This window comes from Octopus bimaculoides, chromosome 19 (genome assembly GCF_046866305.1).
Source record: "Octopus bimaculoides isolate indiv1 chromosome 19, ASM4686630v1, whole genome shotgun sequence".
Lineage (NCBI taxonomy): Eukaryota > Metazoa > Mollusca > Cephalopoda > Octopoda > Octopodidae > Octopus > Octopus bimaculoides.
In genome coordinates, this window is record NC_142946.1 from 48,929,967 (window position 1) to 48,938,345 (window position 8,379).

The window sequence follows — 8,379 nt, forward strand, 5'->3', positions numbered from 1 at the left end:
CAACGAAAGCCAGGTACAGAGGTTTATCCTTAGCTAGGTATTTCTCTTGCAACTGTCTCACTAGAAATAAGGCATCAGTAGTGCTTTTACCTGGCACGAACCCAAACTGCATCTCATCTAAATTGATTCGCTCCCTAATTAGTTGGGCTATGACCCTCTCTGTAACTTTCATAACCTGATCTAACAGCTTGATGCCTCTGTAATTATTTGTATCTAAAGCGTCCCCTTTACCTTTGTAGCAGTTGACTATGATGCTGCTACACCAGTCATAGGGTATGACTCCTTCGTGTATCACCTGGTTCGTAATACGGGTGACTAGGCTATAGCCAACACTGCCAGATATTTTGAGCATCTCTGCAGTGATTCCTGATGGGCCGGGGGCTTTCCCGGTCTTCATACTCTTAATTGCTTTATCTACCCTGGTACTATCAACTCGGATAGCTGGTCCCTCTATTGGGTCGACATAAGGCAGGCTCTCTTTCTCCCATTCATTCTCTTTATTAAGCAATCTATCGTAGTGGCATCTCCAGACCTCTTTCTCTGCATCCTCATTTAATGCAAGCGTACCATCATCCATGCGAACACATTTCTCTCCTACAACATCACTATTCTCTCTCCTACACTGTCTTGCAACACGAAATACCTCGAGTCTTTGGTCCTCACGGCGCAGAACATTGGCAAATCTTTCCTTATCTGCTTCCCCTCTGGCTAAATAAACCTGTCGCCTAGCCTCCCTTCTGGCACATTGGTACAATTCCCTGCTACCACCGTTCTTCCAGTCCTTCCAAGCCTGTTTCTTTTGTCTAATAGCCCTGTCTACCTCCTTGTTCCACCACCACGTTACTCTGGGTTGGGAGGGGACCTTACACCACCCACAAATCTGGTCGGTGGCTTTCAACAGGTTGTCCCGCAGAAATCTCCAATTGTCTTCCACGTTGTATGATGCTATATCCCCTTCTATTTCGTTAAATGCTTCAAGTAACTTGTCTCTAAGTCTCTGTCCGTTTGCAGTGTCTTTAAGCTTCCACACCCTTCTTCTCCAAGCCTGTCTAATTCTGGGCACCCATTTTGCCTTGATCCCAAAGTCGCTAACTACTAATCTATGTTGTGGGGTACATTCTTCGCCAGGGTAGGTTTTGGCATTTATAAGCCGCCCTCTTTCCCTATTTCTGGCGAGGATGTAGTCGATTTGGCTAGAGTGTCTGCCGGAGCGGTAGGTGACTAGGTGACTGGCAGGTTTCCTGAAGTTGGTATTGCAGACCATAAGATTGGTTGCATCACAGAACTCCAGCAGTCTGGTTCCCTCCTCGTTGCGGGAACCGAAGCCATAGCCTCCATGTATGCCATGGAAGCCCCCAGCACGACGTCCGACATGACCGTTGAAGTCTCCAGCCACAAAGAGAAGGTCCCTGTCACTCGTCGACGAGGTAGTTTGCAAGAGGGTGTCATAGAATTGGTCTTTCAGACCATCTGGTAGCCCAGGTTGAGGTGCATAGGCTGAGATGACAGTAGCTAATCTATGATGAAGCACTAGTCTGATCTTAAGTACTCTGTCACTTACTCTAACGACCTCGATTACCTTATCCACCCATTTCTCCGCTAGAAGTATTCCTACGCCCCCGACCCCGTCAGTGTTCCCTGCCCAGAAAATCTTGTACCTGTGTTCTTTGCCTGTGAGGAACCTTGCAGAACCTCCTCTCCATCTTACTTCCTGGATGCAGCACATATCTACGCATCTCCGTTCAAGCATCTCAACAATTTCACCAGATCTACCTTTCAGCGTGCCGACGTTGAGAGTGCCAATCCTAACAGTATGGGTGTTGGGGATGTGGGCCTGTAGCCTGGGAAGGGGAAAAGCAGTGTCGTGTACCTGAAAAGAAAACTTGCAATTGGAAGAATTCATAAGCAAAACAGTACCTACAACCTGCAAACATTTCTCAACCTTAATGCGCTACCCAAAGGTAGGGGAGAGGATGGCCAAGGCCACTAGATGGGTTCCGGGAGACAGCCGAGGTTGACAGGATGACAGAGGAATGAACTTCCGGTGGAGGGGGCGGGATGACAGAGGAATGAACTTCCGGTGGAGGGGGCGGGATGACAGAGGAATGAACTTCCGGTGGAGGGGGTGGGATGACAGAGGAATGAACTTCCGGTGGAGGGGGTGGGATGGCAGAGGAATGAACTTCCGGTGGAGGGGGTGGGATGGCAGAGGAATGAACTTCCGGTGGAGGGGGTGGGATGACAGAGGAATGAACTTCCGGTGGAGGGGGTGGGATGACAGAGGAATGAACTTCCGGTGGAGGGGGTGGGATGACAGAGGAATGAACTTCCGGTGGAGGGGGTGGGATGACAGAGGAATGAACTTCCGGTGGAGGGGGTGGGATGACAGAGGAATGAACTTCCGGTGGAGGGGGTGGAGGGGGTGCGAGGGCGGGTTACCGCCAGCGAGTAGATAGGGCTCTTAATTGTAGATTTTAAATATTTGAGAGACAACAATGCATAAATCGTAATTTTTAAAAGAGCAATGAATTCTGGGTGATTAGAATATAACGTAGCATGAATTTAGGAAGCTTAGAAAATGAATAAGCATGAATTTAAGACACCAACTGAATTCAATTGAATTTCATGGAGAGAAACAAGATAAATAATAGGGGGCAAAACTAAAGCGCGAAGGTATTATGAGATGTTTGAGGCCGTAAATAAATAAAAAATCTCTATCTTATCTGCATCTTGGGTATTTCGTCGTAGTATGTCAGCGAGATAATTTAGAATGGGTTTCTCATTTATATATAGCCAGAACCTGAAGACCTTAAGGAAAAACTACGAAGGAGAGAGAGAGGATGGAGGGGTAGACAGAGGCATGGCGGGAGAAAAGATCATCATCATCATCATCATATATATATATAAAGAGAGAGAGAGAGAGAGAGGGGGGACCAGTCAAGCAGCACATCACGCTGTAATTCTTGGGCTGAGAAATCAACACTTAAAAGCCATAATTTTAAGGAGCGATAAGAATTTTTGAATAAAGGAAAATGGGTAGTGGTGGGTAGGTACCGCCAGCGAGTAGATAGGGCTCTTAATTGTAGATTTTAAATATTTGAGAGACAACAATGCATAAATCGTAATTTTTAAAAGAGCAATGAATTCTGGGTGATTAGAATATAACGTAGCATGAATTTAGGAAGCTTAGAAAATGAATAAGCATGAATTTAAGACACCAACTGAATTCAATTGAATTTCATGGAGAGAAACAAGATAAATAATAGGGGGCAAAACTAAAGCGCGAAGGTATTATGAGATGTTTGAGGCCGTAAATAAATAAAAAATCTCTATCTTATCTGCATCTTGGGTATTTCGTCGTAGTATGTCAGCGAGATAATTTAGAATGGGTTTCTCATTTATATATAGCCAGAACCTGAAGACCTTAAGGAAAAACTACGAAGGAGAGAGAGAGGATGGAGGGGTAGACAGAGGCATGGCGGGAGAAAAGATCATCATCATCATCATCATATATATATATAAAGAGAGAGAGAGAGAGAGAGGGGGGACCAGTCAAGCAGCACATCACGCTGTAATTCTTGGGCTGAGAAATCAACACTTAAAAGCCATAATTTTAAGGAGCGATAAGAATTTTTGAATAAAGGAAAATGGGTAGTGGTGGGTAGGTACCGCCAGCGAGTAGATAGGGCTCTTAATTGTAGATTTTAAATATTTGAGAGACAACAATGCATAAATCGTAATTTTTAAAAGAGCAATGAATTCTGGGTGATTAGAATATAACGTAGCATGAATTTAGGAAGCTTAGAAAATGAATAAGCATGAATTTAAGACACCAACTGAATTCAATTGAATTTCATGGAGAGAAACAAGATAAATAATAGGGGGCAAAACTAAAGCGCGAAGGTATTATGAGATGTTTGAGGCCGTAAATAAATAAAAAATCTCTATCTTATCTGCATCTTGGGTATTTCGTCGTAGTATGTCAGCGAGATAATTTAGAATATATATATATTATATATATATATATATATCATCATCATCATCATCATCATCGTTTAACGTCCGCTTTCCATGCTAGCATGGGTTGGACGATTTGACTGAGGACTGGTGAAACCGGATGGCAACACCAGGCAGAGTTTCTACAGCTGGATGCCCTTCCTAACGCCAACCACTCAGAGAGTGTAGTGGGTGCTTTTACGTGTCACCCGCACGAAAACGGCCACGCTCGAAATGGTGTCTTTTATGTGCCACCCGCACAAGCCAGTCCAGGGGCACTGGCAACTATCTCGCTCGAAAATCCTACAGGAGCCAGTCAGGCGGTACTGGCAACGGCCACGCTCAAAATGGTGCATCTCATGTGCCACCCGCACAAGAACCAGTCCAGGGGCACTGGCAACGATCTTACTTGGCTTGCCGGGTCTTCTCACGCACAGCCCATTTCCAAAGGTCTCGGTCCGTAGTCATCGCCTCGGTGAGGCCCAATGTACGAAGGTCTTGCCTCACCACCTCAGCCCAGGTCTTCCTGGGCCTACCTCTTCCACGGGTTCCCTCAACTGTTAGGGTGTGGCACTTTTTCACGCAGCTATCCTCCTCCATTCTCACCACATGTCCATACCAGCGCAATCGTCTCTCTCGCACGCCACAACTGATGCTTCTAATGTTCAGCTTATATGTATATATAATATATATATTACATATATATATATTATATATATGTATATATAATATATATATTACATATATATATTATATATATGTATATATAATATATATATTACATATATATTTATTATATATATATATATATATTATATATATGTATATATAATATATATATTACATATATATTTATGATATATATATTATATATATGGCTATACTTTATGAGGAAGACTTTATTCGAGATACTGCCCACGTACACATGTTAGGATGAAATTGTTAAACACTTCAGCATTTTTGATCATGTGCCAAGGAAATGCTCCTGGAGGTGAGGAGTCACAAATTTTGACAAATTTAATGAAAGACTGGGAAGTATATATAATCAAGCTATGAAATAAAACATGATCTGTTTCCTGTACATGTAATATCATAAATTAATTTTATAACATTTATATATACAATGTATATCCTTATTATGTGACCAATGAGAAACTCTATCTTTGACCAGTTTTTGACTAACCAGCCTTTACGTTAAGGATATGTTCAGGCTTATTATAATTTTCTGGTTTGAAACTAGAACCAATGGGAATATCATCCAGGATCTGAAAAGCTACAGCATGTGGGTTGAGTGTTGAGAAAGAGCAAGTATCCTTTACAATGGCTTCCCAGGGATTTTTTGCTGGAAATATATGTGATATATAATGACTTGTTGAAACATGATTTTTGTTTTTATCACTTAATAGAGTAAGAGGTAGGATAAGGAACTGGGAGAGAGAGAGACAAAGAACAAACAGTTGTGCAAAACAATTATTTTTTATTCGACAGCTCAAGTACATAAAATATTTTCAAATAGAAGAGTGGCATTGTCAAATAATATTGCAGTCATTTGCTAGTAATTCCATATTTTCCTCTTGAAGCTACTTTACTCAGAAATTCATTGTGATCTTTTCTGAATAATGTTACTGAATATATCTCATTGAGAGATTTAGATATAATAATATTTCCATTATAATCTTTAATTTTGTCAAAAGATAATGAACTGTTTAGTGGAATGCTTATTTTAGTAGTAAAAGGTCCAGTACTTTGATTTGAACCTGAAATTTATTGTTTATGATCAAGAAATTCTATGTAAACAACTCCCAGCCTTTTAATTGATGATGTTACCACAGGTCTGTTTATTGAATTTTTTCTGAACTTATAAAAAAAAAAGTAACTGTGGCTGTACTCAGCATTTGAAACCTTGTCAGTTTAGTAATAAGAAAAGGCCACAGAGTATCATGTTTCCATATTTAGTGATGAGTGTCCTTATTAGATGGTCTTGGTCCATATTTCAGCCAATCATTATTCTGGTGCATTTGTTTGATGTCAAGATTGATGAAAAATTCCATGCAGTTTTACACTACCAGCCAACTCCACAAACTGACAACACCAACAGCAAAAGTGAACCAATACTATAAGGGAGCACTGAAAAGTTCCTGACTTTGGCTAAGAGAAAATACTGGAGGATTAGTTAATTATGATTTTTTTTTTCATCATATTCCCCTTCGGGTGGTCCTTCAGTTTGGTTTGGTTTGAGGATCATAATGATGAAGCCAAGTTTCATCCATAGTAACTAAATGGGCCATAAAATCAGCCTCTCTCACTGCAAACCAGTCCAGATTCACCTTTGATGTCATTCTGATGCACTTCTGATCTGAGTTCAGGCATTTTGCAGAAAGTTTTCTCATGTCCAGAATGTTGTGGATGATGTGGCCAACTCTTTCACAGGAAATTTCCAGAGCCTCCTTTTTGGTCGCCAAAGCTGGTTGTCCTGACTGGGGTTCATCTGTGACTTCGAAATGACCAGTCTGAAATCTTGACACCCAGATTTTCTCTGTGGAGTAAGATGGGCAGCCATCCTTCAAGACTTCCTTCATCTCACCATGGATTTCCACTGCTCCTTTGCCTAGCAAAAAGAGTAACTTCATGATCAACCATGCTTCAATTTTACCAAAATACATTGTAGGAGCTGCCATCATGCATTAAATCTGCAAAACAGAGAAAGATATATTGTGTCCCATCATGATTTTTTGCATATCTTCTCCTAAACTGTTCTCCTGCCTCCCTTGTAAAGGTAACAGCTCTGCCCTTTCACAATACCCTTAAAGCCAGGAACTTTTCAGCACCCCTTCATACGAACTGGTGACTCCAACTGTGAAGAGTCACTCAACCAAACCACTAATTGACAATACTTGATGTTCAGCACAAGAAATTTATCACTGCTCATCCACAAATTGGCAAACAGACTGCTAAAAATGGCAGCTAGCATGAAGACCAACAGGATAATAGAACACTTTTTCCACCAACTTAAGACAGCCTTACAAATGTATGCTGACTCAGAGAGATGGTTAGAATCCTTTCTTGTTGTATTGCTCAGTTTACATACAGCAATAAAGGAGATCTTGGCTACTCTCCAATGGAGCTACTTTATAGCACTGCATTAATACAACCAGGTCAGATGGTAGTTGGAACAACTGACCAACAGCATGACCCTACCAGCTAAGATTGAAACACTATATGGCTGATTTACCTCTTATGCTCACATGATATCAGTCAACTAAAATATATATTTGATCTGATATAAATGCTTTGACTTTGAGTGCCCCATGAATGCAAACTGGTGCTGAAATGCTAAGCATATGCAAATAGAAAAATTCTCTTATATATAAAAATTGTTTTTAATATTCAAATAAGCTGGCAGAATTGTTAGCCTGTTGGGAAAATGCTTAGCAGCATTTCATCCAACTTCATGTTCTGAGTTCAAATTCTGCTGAGGTCGAATTTGCCTTTCATTGTTTCTGGGTCTATAAAATAAGTACCAGTTGAGTAATGGGATTGATGTAATCGACTTAACCCCTTCCCTGAAATTGCGGGCCTTGTGCCAAAATTTGAGGCCAATGTTCAAATAAAAATTATATATTGTATAGCCATGCATATTTGGCTAGCCAATGTATCTTTTGACCACTTCTGGTGCTTACTTATTTTCATTGATCCCCAAAAGGATAAAAGGCAAAGCTGACCTCAGTAGAATTTGAACTCAGAATTGTAAAGACATGTGAAATACTACTAAGCATTTTGTCCGGTGTGTTCACACACACACACACACACACACACACATACAAATACACAGTGATAACTAAGCATTTCTAATGACTACTTCAGTTGCTGATAAGCAAATAAACAGTTATACAGAAATAAACTACTTCATTATCTTGTTAACCAGCTTATCTGCAATATAAGATAAGTGGACCACTTATCTAAAGTCACAGTTGGAATTTTTCTCTTTGCTGTTGAATAACCCTGGTGAATTCAAGTAAGAAATGCTGATGACGAAGCTAATGAACTAGTTTCTTAGCCAAACGTTTTTGAATTTAAAAGTAATGTTTAATACAAATGCATAATAGTCACAGTAAAGACTGGATGAAGAAAGCTCAAGAAGATATATTTTCTCTGTTGGCAATGAAGGGCCTCTCTCTCTCTCTCTCTCTTTCTCTCTCTCTCTCTCTCTCTCTCTCTCTCTCCCTCCCTCCCCCTCTCTCTTTCTCACACACACACACACAGTGAAAAGTAGACTTTAAGTTTAGTATATATATTTATATATATATATATTATATATACGCACTTTTTACTTGCTGAGCTAAAACACTCATATATGAGTCTATCAATGGACTTATAAGACTT